Source organism: Eublepharis macularius, chromosome 3 (assembly GCF_028583425.1).
Source record: "Eublepharis macularius isolate TG4126 chromosome 3, MPM_Emac_v1.0, whole genome shotgun sequence".
NCBI classification, from domain to species: Eukaryota; Metazoa; Chordata; class Lepidosauria; order Squamata; family Eublepharidae; genus Eublepharis; species Eublepharis macularius.
The window spans coordinates 79,014,935-79,027,621 of NC_072792.1; the positions used below are offsets into that span (position 1 = coordinate 79,014,935).

The window sequence follows — 12,687 nt, forward strand, 5'->3', positions numbered from 1 at the left end:
TGCCACCTGCTCCACGCCTGATCCCGGCTGGGTGAAGCGGGGATGGGCATTGCCACCTGCTCTGCTCCTGATTCCAACTAGGTGAAGAAGGGACGGGCATTGTCACCTGCTCTGTGCCTGATTCCAGCAGGTTGAACAGGGGTCAGGCATTTCCTCATGCTCCACTCCTGATCCCTGCTGGGTGAAGTTGGGGGAGGGCATTACCTCCTGCTCTGCATCTGATCCAGGCTGGGTGAAAGGGGATGGGCATTGCCTCCACTCCTGATACTGGCTGGGTGAAGCGGGGGTGGACATTTTTTCCAGCTCCGCGGCTGATCTTGGACGGGTGAAGAGGGATGGGCATTGCCACCTTCTCCGCTCCTGATACCAGCTGGGTGAAGAGGGGATGGGCATTGCCACCAGCTCTGCTTCTGATCCCAGCTGGGTGATGGTGGGGGTGAGTGGGCATTGCCACCTACTCCACTCCTGATCCCAGCTGGGTGAAGGCAGAGGGCGAGTATTGCCCCCTGCTCCACACCTGATTCCAGTTGGGTAAAGGGTGGATGAGCATTGCCACCTGCTCTGTGTCTGATCCCAGCTGGGTGAAAGCGAGGGATGGGCATTGCCACCTGCTTTGCGCCTGATCCCAGAACAAAAAAAGTTGCAAGCCACCAGGAAAATGGAAAAATATCTCTGTATATATAGGCATGAACCATGCAACAATATCATATGACAAGTGTGTTCAATACATGTACAATAATATTACAGTGTATTTATATAATCATAATACATTCAAGAATCTTAATTGTCCATCTCATATCCCAGTCCGATCTGAACAAGAGACTTAGCGCCCTGTTCCCATGAATCCTTTAGGAACTAGGCAAATGCTCCAGGTGTGAAAGAAATGGTAAATGCATATTGATTTATGTCCATCATTTTTTTTATATAGGTGACACTCAAGATGTTGCATCTAGGATCCCGCTGGAAGCAACCCAAATTGCAGCCAGCTAGACAGCAGATGTCATCATCCAGACTTCCTCAGGGGCTGGAGGATCACCTCAATGGGTGTGAATGTTTCTCAAGACCCAGAGAGAAAATGACGTGGACACAATGGCTCACGTATCATTCACTGGGTCAGCATCAATTAAATACTGACTCTCACCTGTTTCCATTTGCTGAGTCATTTTCATAAACCTCATCATCTTGTGTATATGTACAGTGTATATGAATACACTGTAATATTATTGTTCATGTATTGAACACACTTGTCATATGATATTGTTGCATGGTTCATGCCTATATATACAGAGATATTTTTTCCATTTTCCGGGTGGCTTGCCACTTTTTTTGTTCTGGGAATAGACCGGAAATTGCCTTGTTTTTCTGTGCATCTTGCACCTGATCCCAGCTGGGTGAAGGCAGGGGACATTGCCCCCTCTCTGCTCCTGATCCCAGCTGGGTGAAGACATGGAACAAGTACAAAGGGGGGTGGAGAGCTTAGACACAATTCAACCATACACTACACAACCAAAAAAACTCACCCCAGGCGGAAAATTACAAATTCATGCAATTTAAATGTGTAATACAAAATTACAAGGAACAAAAGTAATTCCAGAAAGCAATAAATATGCAATATTATTGTCAATAAAGGCTGAGGCAATTATAATCCGTGTATACCAGCCGTAGTCCAACAAACTGTCCCGGTCCAATACTTGTAGAACCAATTTAAAGACCACTAAGGCAAGATAACGTCCCGGTCCGACGCTAGTAGGAGCCGCTGTAGAAGGAGCGGGAACAGATGAGTAAGGCACAAGGACAAACACAAAACAAGCCGTCTCAATCCGACGCTTGCAAGAGCCGCTGCGAGGTGAGCGGAAACGGAGAGCTGAGGCAACGAGCAAAAGCCGGCCAATTCTTTCTCTTTATCTCGTTTCAGACCTAGATATGTCTTTCATCAGGCCATAACGTCTAAAAAGTAACATAAAGCAATAATATGCATCGAAGTTAAAGAGAAACATGCTATTACGTAAAATACCCTCCCCCAAAGAGGACATATGAGAATTACTTACAGCATAAGTTACAATTGTGAACTCCCAGGAAATTATCCAACATATGCGGAGTAACGGGGGGTGGGGTAATACAACCACTTAAATATATATCAGGGTGGGACCATAATACATCCAAGTTAAAGACACAGACCAGTAAATTATTTTAAAAGCACAGAGCAATAAATTATTATTCACAAGATAGTTTAACATGTTAATATACAAGATACTATTCAGTAATGATAAATTCCGACTGTCAGCCAAGGGAAGGGGGGGGGGGAGGGGAAAGGGAGAAGGAGGGAGGAGAAGAAGGAAAGGAGAGGGGGAGGGAGAAAGGAAGGGACTAACAAGCCGGGTAGCTGCCGATCAGGGAAATACCGATCATAAAAAGGAGGAAAGTTCCAAATGGTTATTCAGACCATGTGGGATCATGGACCGAAGTCTAACGATCCACCTAGTTTCAGCCTGGAGTAGAAACCGGTTGCGAATTCCCGGTGTAGAGACAACTTCCAACACAGAAAACCGGAAGGGTCTGTCAGAAACATGTTTAGTCCTAAGATGTTCATACAGTGGAAGGTCCACGCTAGGGTTTTTACATCTAGAGATATGTTCTTGAATACGTGATCGCACCGGGCGGGTGGTACAGCCAACATAAAACTGATCACAATCGCAGATGAGGAGATACACTACATTATGAGTGCTGCAGGTGGAAAAGGATCTGGAATAAAGGTATTTTCCTGATATTGGATTTTTAACAGTGGTTAGTTCTGTACTCAATGCGCAAATATTGCAGTGCCCACAGGGAAAATGTCCCCGTGGCAAACTGGATACCTCAGATCTAGGTCTAAAATCAGAGTGGACTAAAAAATCTTTAAGATTCCTAGTACGCCGGTATCCAATCTGGGGAAAATTGTTACACCCCGGCAATTCAGACAAAATGTGCCAATTCTTCCGGATGATATTGGAAATGGCACCTGACAAGTGGGAGTAGTCCAACGCCCAAGTGATCCTGTCCGAGGGCAAGTCCCGATGGCGGTAATTTAATATATTGACTCGGGGGGTAGCATCAGCCTTCCTCCTAGCTCTATTTATAACCCATAGGGGGTAACCGCGGTTAGCAAAAGCCGAGCTCATGCGAGCCGCCTCGATGTAATAATCCTGCCAGCACGTAGCATTTCTCTTAGTGCGCAGGAACTGCCCTACTGGAATGTTCTGTTTTAAGGTGGGCCGATGATGGGAAGTATATTGAAGATAGGCTGATCTATCTGTGGGCTTACGATAGGGTTTAACCCCCAGACCCCCGGAGGGCTGTTTGTGAACAACCACATCAAGAAAGGGAATACTCTCATTACTACTCTGATGGGTGAACTTAATGTTAGAATCTAACCCATTTATCCATTCCATAAACTCCTGGATTTTATTGGACGTGCGCAGCACGCAAAAGATGTCGTCAATGTACCTCCGAAAACAGACAATTTCTGAGTGGAACGGGTTGGACCCTTCATTATAAATAAATTGTTCCTCCAAATTGGCCATATACAATATTGCAATAGAGGGGGCTGCCGGGCAACCCATGGCGACCCCCCTAATCTGATAGAAAAATTGAGAGTCAAATCTAAAGTAATTTCTCTCCATAATGATGTCTAACAAGTCGAGGAGGAAAGAAGTAGGTGGAAAGTTACAGGTGCGCCGATCCAATGCCCCCTGAACAACCGTCCTAGCATCTGAATGGGGGATGGAAGTGTAAAGAGATTGGACGTCCATAGTTAAAAGCTCCACTCCATGTGGGACGTCCATATTCTCCACCAATTGGATAAATTCAGTAGTGTCTTTGATAAACGATTTGACTTGTGAAACTAAAAGTTGTAGAAATTGATCAAGATAGAGGGCCAAAGGTTCCAGGAGGGAGTTACATGCCGAAATAATTGGTCTACCGGGGGGAGATGTCAATGATTTATGAATTTTAGGAAGACAATAGAAAACAGGAGTTCTGGGTTCAGAAACGAGAAGGGCTCGGTGAACTGATTGATTTATAAAGTTCGGCTTTTGCTAACCGCGGTTACCCCCTATGGGTTATAAATAGAGCTAGGAGGAAGGCTGATGCTACCCCCCGAGTCAATATATTAAATTACCGCCATCGGGACTTGCCCTCGGACAGGATCACTTGGGCGTTGGACTACTCCCACTTGTCAGGTGCCATTTCCAATATCATCCGGAAGAATTGGCACATTTTGTCTGAATTGCCGGGGGTGTAACAATTTTCCCCAGATTGGATACCGGCGTACTAGGAATCTTAAAGATTTTTTAGTCCACTCTGATTTTAGACCTAGATCTGAGGTATCCAGTTTGCCACGGGGACATTTTCCCTGTGGGCACTGCAATATTTGCGCATTGAGTACAGAACTAACCACTGTTAAAAATCCAATATCAGGAAAATACCTTTATTCCAGATCCTTTTCCACCTGCAGCACTCATAATGTAGTGTATCTCCTCATCTGCGATTGTGATCAGTTTTATGTTGGCTGTACCACCCGCCCGGTGCGATCACGTATTCAAGAACATATCTCTAGATGTAAAAACCCTAGCGTGGACCTTCCACTGTATGAACATCTTAGGACTAAACATGTTTCTGACAGACCCTTCCGGTTTTCTGTGTTGGAAGTTGTCTCTACACCGGGAATTCGCAACCGGTTTCTACTCCAGGCTGAAACTAGGTGGATCGTTAGACTTCGGTCCATGATCCCACATGGTCTGAATAACCATTTGGAACTTTCCTCCTTTTTATGATCGGTATTTCCCTGATCGGCAGCTACCCGGCTTGTTAGTCCCTTCCTTTCTCCCTCCCCCTCTCCTTTCCTTCTTCTCCTCCCTCCTTCTCCCTTTCCCCTCCCCCCCCCCTTCCCTTGGCTGACAGTCGGAATTTATCATTACTGAATAGTATCTTGTATATTAACATGTTAAACTATCTTGTGAATAATAATTTATTGCTCTGTGCTTTTAAAATAATTTACTGGTCTGTGTCTTTAACTTGGATGTATTATGGTCCCACCCTGATATATATTTAAGTGGTTGTATTACCCCACCCCCCGTTACTCCGCATATGTTGGATAATTTCCTGGGAGTTCACAATTGTAACTTATGCTGTAAGTAATTCTCATATGTCCTCTTTGGGGGAGGGTATTTTACGTAATAGCATGTTTCTCTTTAACTTCGATGCATATTATTGCTTTATGTTACTTTTTAGACGTTATGGCCTGATGAAAGACATATCTAGGTCTGAAACGAGATAAAGAGAAAGAATTGGCCGGCTTTTGCTCGTTGCCTCAGCTCTCCGTTTCCGCTCACCTCGCAGCGGCTCTTGCAAGCGTCGGATTGAGACGGCTTGTTTTGTGTTTGTCCTTGTGCCTTACTCATCTGTTCCCGCTCCTTCTACAGCGGCTCCTACTAGCGTCGGACCGGGACGTTATCTTGCCTTAGTGGTCTTTAAATTGGTTCTACAAGTATTGGACCGGGACAGTTTGTTGGACTACGGCTGGTATACACGGATTATAATTGCCTCAGCCTTTATTGACAATAATATTGCATATTTATTGCTTTCTGGAATTACTTTTGTTCCTTGTAATTTTGTATTACACATTTAAATTGCATGAATTTGTAATTTTCCGCCTGGGGTGAGTTTTTTTGGTTGTGTAGTGTATGGGTGAAGACATGGAGCAGGTATTGCCACCTGCTTTGCTCTTGATCCCAGCTGTGTGAAGGTGGGGGATGAGCATTGCCACCTACTCTGCTCTTGATCCCAGCTGGGTGACAGTGGGGGGGGGGGGGCATTGCCACCTGCCCCGCTCCTGATCCCAGCTGGATGAAGGCAGGAGGCAGGCATTGCCTCCTGCTCTGCTTCTGATCCCAGCTGAGTCAAGCTGAGGGGCAGTCATTGCCATCTGCTCTGCGCCTGATCCCAGCCTGGGCTTCCCGCTGTGGTGTGCTCTCTGGAGGTCTGGCTGCCTCATCTGGGCTTCCCTCCATGGCAGCACCCTCTGGTGGCGCATTGGGGTAGGAAATGAGTTGTCTTGAATATGCTTAGCCTTTTACATAGTAGGATACCAGCACAGTACGATTTTAACTAGTCCCATTTTGTCCTTCTGCTATGATTCTTATGTATTTATGAAATATATTTATTGGGTGTTAAGCACTAGCACTTTATTGTTACAGAATGATTTACTGCAAGTGAATTTCATATTGGTTTGGAGGGTGACTCAATGGTCATTTTCACATATGTATATTTCTGATATATGACACAAGCTTAGGAAACAGACATAATTTTGAATTAAATGCTTTATTAAAGGTGTATTTATATTTAACTAGATAACTGTGAGCCAAAACAGATGAGACACCTGAGGCATGGAGGACACATGTCAGCTTTCTTCAAGGTTCCACAGAAAGAATCCCTCTTCTTTCTGGCAAAGGTTCTTTCTCTAGGCATCTCGTCTAGTCTGCTCGGCTCCCTCTCACTGCCGCCAGCTCCCTTGCTCCCCTAAAAGCTCTCTGCAGCCAGAGGGAGCCAAGCATACTGGCAGTGGCAAGAGGGACAAGGAGCCGATCACTGCCAGCTACCTTTGACTGCTGCCGGCGTACTCGGCTCCCTCTCTCTACTGCCAGCACACTCCCTTGCTCCCCTAAAAGCACTCCACAGCCAGAGGGAGCCAAGCGTGCTGAGAGCACTGAGAGGGACGAGCTGATTGCTGCTGCCAGCTCTCTCTGACTGCTGCAGGTGCAATTGGCTCTCTCTCACCGCTGCCAGCATGCTCAGCTCCCTGTGGCTGCAGAGTGCTTTTAGGGGAGCAGGGGAAGCTGGCAGCAGCAAGAGGGAGCTGAGCAGACTAGACAAGGTGCCTAGAGAAACAACCTCTGCCAAGGAGAAGAGGGATTATTCCCTCTAGGCAAGTGGGCTTTCTGATATTTCCTGTGGGCAGATGTAGTCTCCCTTATTCCCTATGCCCATGGTTGTCCCCATTATTCCATGTTGGCAAGTATGCGCATTATTATTCCCTATGGGCAATTGCTGTCCGCATTATTCCCTATGCACAAGCGTGTTTTCCATCATTCCCTTTGTGCAAGTGTGCTTTCCATTATTTCCTATGGGCAAGTGTCATCTCCATTATTGCCTATGAGCAATTGCTGTCCCCATTATTCCCTGTGGGCAAGTGTGCTGTCCATCATTCCTTATAGGCAAGCTTGGTCTCCATTATTGCCTATGGGCAAGTGTGGTCTCCCTCATTTCCTATGGGCAAGCGTTCTTTCCATTATTTCCACAGGGCCAGCATGCTTTCTATTATTCCCTGTGGGTGAGTGTGGTCTTGATTTTTCCCTATGGGGAATCGCTGTCTTCTTTATTTCCAATGGACAAGCATGCCTTCCATCATTCCCTATGGGCAAGCATGGACTCCATTATTGCCTATTCTCAAGCATGGTCTCCCTTATTTTCTATAAGCAAATGTGTTTTCCTATGGACAAGCATTCATTATTCCCTATGGGTAAATGTGGTCTTTTTAAAAAAAATTAGAAGTTTTATTTGAAAACAAAAATAGAAATGACAATAGATAGTGTATAGAAACTTACACCGAAAACAAAGTACTACATTTGAACTACAACAGAAAAGTATATTCAAAATAAATGAAAACACAACTAGATTATGGGATAGTTCTCTTCTCGCTCACCTTGACAGCTGATACCTTTTATAGAGTTAGTGGTGTACCTTTTAGCTGTTAGTGGTGTATATGCCTTTTGCTTTTACTGCATTTTCCATGGAATTTCCTTCAACACTCTTATCTCTTTATCCTGAATCTTGAGTGGTTTATCACGTTATGTTCTCAAAATAAGGTCTCTAGTTATACGTCTTGTAAACTGAATATGCACTTCTCTTGGCACATTGTTTTTTTTTGCATATATTGAGTTAACTCTATATATTAAGTCAATTTCTCTAGCAAACTCCTCTGGTTCCTCTTCTAGAAATTCAGCCAGGGCTTCTGTCATTTCCATCATCAGGTCATCTCCCTTCTGTTCTGATACATTTTGAAATCTTAAAATAAATACAGCTGGAAGTCATTCATGTTTCCTTTTAATCCCACCTCTTCTGTATTTAAATTCTTGATTTATTCTACAACCTGGGTTAGAGTGTTTTGGATTTTCTCTATTCCTGTCTGAAACATGGTTTGTAAGTTATTCTGGAACTCTGTCGCTGTTTCTTGAGCCATTGGTGTGGTTAATTTAGGTTGTGCTGGTGAGGAAGGACCTGCAGGGCCTGAAGGCTGGGGACCTACTTTTTTCCCTTGTTTGATCATTATCTCTGGGTATAAACACCTTATATAGTGTTTGTCCTGGAGCAGGCTGTTTCTGTTCCTGGTATGTAGATATGAGTATAAGTCGGTGGGTTTCCGGTATAAGGTGGTATTTATCTGTCCATTATGTAGTTGTACAGTGGTGTCCAGGAAGTGTACCTGTTGTGTAGAGTGGTCCAGACTCAGGTTGATAGTAGAGTGAAAGTTGTTGAAGTCCTGATGAGATCTCTCAAGGGTCCCATGGGTCCAAATGATGAAGATGTCATCCAAGAATCTTAAGTACAGGAGTGGTTTCAGTGGATACATGCCTCCAGCTACCACCCTAAACATACCAATCAGTCAATTGTCTACAGCCAAGCCTTATGTTACAATCGTATCTGCTCCAATGTTCTTGATCGGGACTCCCACTTAAGACATTTACAACAAGCATTTTTGGGGCTACAGTACCCACCTAATGAAGTGACAAAACAAATCAATAGGGCCAGACTAGCAGAAACAGCCTGCTCCAGGACACACCTAAAGGAACTAACAACATAACACCACCGGTTGTCACCTACAGTTCCCAGCTCAAACCCATCCAATGTATAATCAGTGACCTACAACCCATCCTGGAAAATGATGCCTCACTCTCACAAGCCCTGGGTGGTAGACCTCTCCTTGCCTACAGACAGCCCCCCAACCTTAAATAACTTCTCACCTACAACCATGAATTGACTAGCAGAGTCACCAACACAGGTACCAGACCCTGCAACAGACCCAGATGCCAGCTCTGCCCTCATATCTATCAAGGAAATACAATTACAGGACCCAATGGCATCAACTACACTATCTCTGGCTCTTACAGCTGTTCATCCTCCAACATGATATATGCCCTCATGTGCCAAAAATGTTCATCTGCTCTGCACATAGGACAAAGCAGCCAACCTCTGCACAAAAGAATAAATGGACACAAATCTGACATTAAAAATGGCAACATCCAGAAACCAGTGGGAGAACACTTCAATCTATCAGGACATTCCATCAAGGATTTAAAGGTCACTGTAGTTCAACAGAAACTTTTCAAAAACAGAATCTAATGGGAAGCTGCTGAATTGGAATTCATATGTAAATTTTACTCACTCAGGCTTGGATTGAATAGGGACTATGAACAGTTATCTCATTATCAGAAGTAACTGATTTCATTATCAGAAGCAAACTGACCCCATTATCAGAAGCTACTGATTGCATCTACTCCCCCTCCCCTCTCCACCTATATATCTGGCCAGTTTCTTCTTACCCTCCATGCATCTGATGAAGAGAACTGTGATTCTCGAAAGCTTATGCTGCAATAAAGTTGGTTAGTCTTAAAGGTGCTACTGGACTCTTTTCTATTTTGCTACTACAGACTAACATGACTAACTCCTCTGGATCTATATCTAATATTGTCTCTCATACATCTCTTTGGAACAAATCCTGTTCAGTCTTCCTGAATCTGAGATACATCTTCTTAACCTTTTTGACATTGGTTGTTGTGGATTTTCCGGGCTGTATAGCTGTGGTCTTGGCATTGTAGTTCCTGACATTTCGCCAGCAGCCGTGGCTGGCATCTTCAGAGGTGTAGCACCAAAAGACAGAGATCTCTCAGTGTCACAGTGAAACTTTTTTTAAACTTTATTTTTAAACTTTATCATTTTTATAACAGGAAAACAATAAAAACCAACAAAAAAATAAGCAACCAAATTGAACATTGATGTCAGGCACGGCTTCTGGTTTGGGACTGATGGTGAACTGAAGTTGCCTGGCAAGCTGGGCAAACAAGAGCATCTGTTTTGGCATGCCAGGTGCTTTGATCACCTGCTGCCAACCCTCTCCAGGTAGGGGAGTGTCTTGGATGCTACATGATCCTGAGAGTATGTGATCTCAGCGGGGGGGGGGTCTGAATAAAGGATTTTCCCCACTGCCTTGAGGTCCCCTCTGACAAGGACAAGCTAAGATCTCTCCAGAGCTCTTTGGAGTCAAATGCTGACATAAGATCGCCTGAACCCAAGCATCTGTACCAAAATTGAACATCTTTAAAATGGAAGAAACAGCATGAACAACCCAAGTTTAACAGGAAAAGGTAAAGATTACTATCACACTTTCCGGACTTTAAAGTGAAAGAAAAAGGATAAGAGGAGCAAAATTAAAAGACAAGACTGTTAGCTGAGTAAAGGACTAAGGCAATCTTGAGAAATTTGGCGAATTTGAATGAAGAAAATAGCATTAAAAAGGAAAAATAAGTTTTGTTTACACATACCTGTGGCTTTGCAAGAAATAATGGCGGTGGGAAAGGGGAGGAAGGAGGAAGAACTAGCTGGAACATCGTGAGAATAGTGTGAGAACAAAAGGGACATTGAGAATAGACGACCTTCCTGCCTAGAGAGGAAACAAGTGGAAGAGGAAGTGGAGGAGGAGAGCTGAAAGGACTGCGGAAGCAAAATAAAGGAACCATCGAAAGGAGTTGAGACAAGAAGGTCAGCAGGAAGTGGAAGTCAGCCATTTTAAGAAGGGAAGGAGGAATAAACTGGGCAAAATACCATAGAGAAATTGCGCCCGACATTTTGGTAAGGTCTAAAATATTAATTTGAGAAGAAAAGTTAATTTTTAAAGTAAGACTTGGAAATTAAGGGAAACTGACGTGAACATTAAAAATGGAGCTCAGAAAGAGAGCAGATACATGGGGTGGCGCGAAAGGTAGCCCAGGCATGACGAAGAAAGGTGAGAAAAAATTGCAAGCGGCTATGGAGGTGCTGGAAAAAAAAGTGATAGACGGCAACAAGGAGTTGTCTCAATCAATACAATGAATGGAGGAGAGCTTGTTTAAAAATTTTAAAGACCTAATAAAAGAAGAGGTCTCAGAATTGGCTAAGCGTATAGAAGACGTTAAAATCGAGCTTCAAACGACGAATCAAACAGTGAAGGAGGTGGAGCAGACGACCTCTGGTTAAAAACAGAAAATCAAGCATTAAAGGAGCAGATGGCAGTGATGGAATGCAGAATTATGGAAAATCAATTAAGATTTCGACGAGTGCTGGAGTCCTTGGCTCAAAATACACAGGAGCAAATGATTGGGATATTATCAGATTACTTGGAAAAACAGCCAGAAGAAATTCAAGGTGATATGGATTTGGCCTATAGAATAAATTCCAGCTATGCACAGCAGAAGAATTTACCTAGAGACATAATTGTACAACTTACAACCAAAAGAATGAAGGAAGAAATCTTAAGAAGACATTTTCAAAACCCTCTGGTACTGGAAGGAAGTAGAGTCGGAATTATGAAGGAGTTGCCAAAGGAAATTTTGCAAGAGCGCAAAAAACACCGGGAGTTGACCGGGAAATTGAGAGAAAAAAAGATTAGGTATAGGTGGGAAATACCTGAAGGCTTGAGCTTTATGTTTAATTTGGCAAGAGTGACCATCAAGTCAAAGCATGAGATGACTGTGTTTTTGGTGGATAACAAACCAGACTTTCCAGGACAGCCTAAAAAGTAGAAATATGGAGTACAAACTAATATCTTGGAATGTTAATGGTTTGAATTCACCCCAAAATGTAAAAAGATTTTTCATTGGGTCAAGAGGCAAAATTGTAATATAATATGTTTACAAGAAACCCATATTAAAGAGCAAGATTGTAAGTATTTAAAAAATGGACAATTAGGACAAGAGTTTTGGGCATCTGCTAGACAGAAGAAAAGAGGGATTGTGATCTATATAAAACAGGAATTGGACCCTAAATTAATTTTTAAGGATAAAGAGGGAAGATATCTGGCAGTAGAGACTATTGTGAACTACAAGAAGACCCTGGTTTTAGGTATATATGCACCAAATGGAGCTAAAGATGATTTTTATAAGGAACTAATTCAGAAAATGGAACAGTATTCGTATGAGCAAATTATAATGACTGGGGACTTTAATGGGGTGGTTAATTTGCAATTAGATAGAAAATCCAAATTACAGCATATAAAAACTGGGAAGCTACCAAAATCCTTTTTTGAATTGGTTGGACAGGAAAATTTGGAAGATATTTGGAGGAGTTGGAACTCTAAAATAAAAGATTTTGCATTTTATTCGACAAGACACCAGTCGTTTTCAAGAATTGATATGATTTGGGCAACAAAGGACTTAAATTTGCTTACAAAGAAAATAGAAATAATGCCAAGGGTGAGTTCGGATCATAATCCAATGATGTGGACAATCGCAACAGGAGTCAGGAAATTTAGATGGAGATTAAATGAAGATCTTTTGCAGAGTCAAGAGAACATTGAAATAGTTCAAAAAGAGACAAAGGACTTTTTTCAACTGAATACTG

At 43.1% G+C, this 12,687-nt stretch overlaps 1 long non-coding RNA gene across 1 annotated transcript in view; it reads right to left on the reverse strand.

Moving 5' to 3' along the window:
- The window catches only part of LOC129326625 (uncharacterized), a 64,949-nt gene extending 54,205 nt beyond the window's left edge, over positions 1 to 10,744 (reverse strand). The window contains exon 1 of the long non-coding RNA XR_008596716.1: positions 10,635 to 10,744. This is a non-coding gene — a long non-coding RNA (uncharacterized LOC129326625). The remainder of the gene's footprint in view (positions 1 to 10,634) is intronic.
- Positions 10,745 to 12,687: the final 1,943 nt, after the last annotated feature.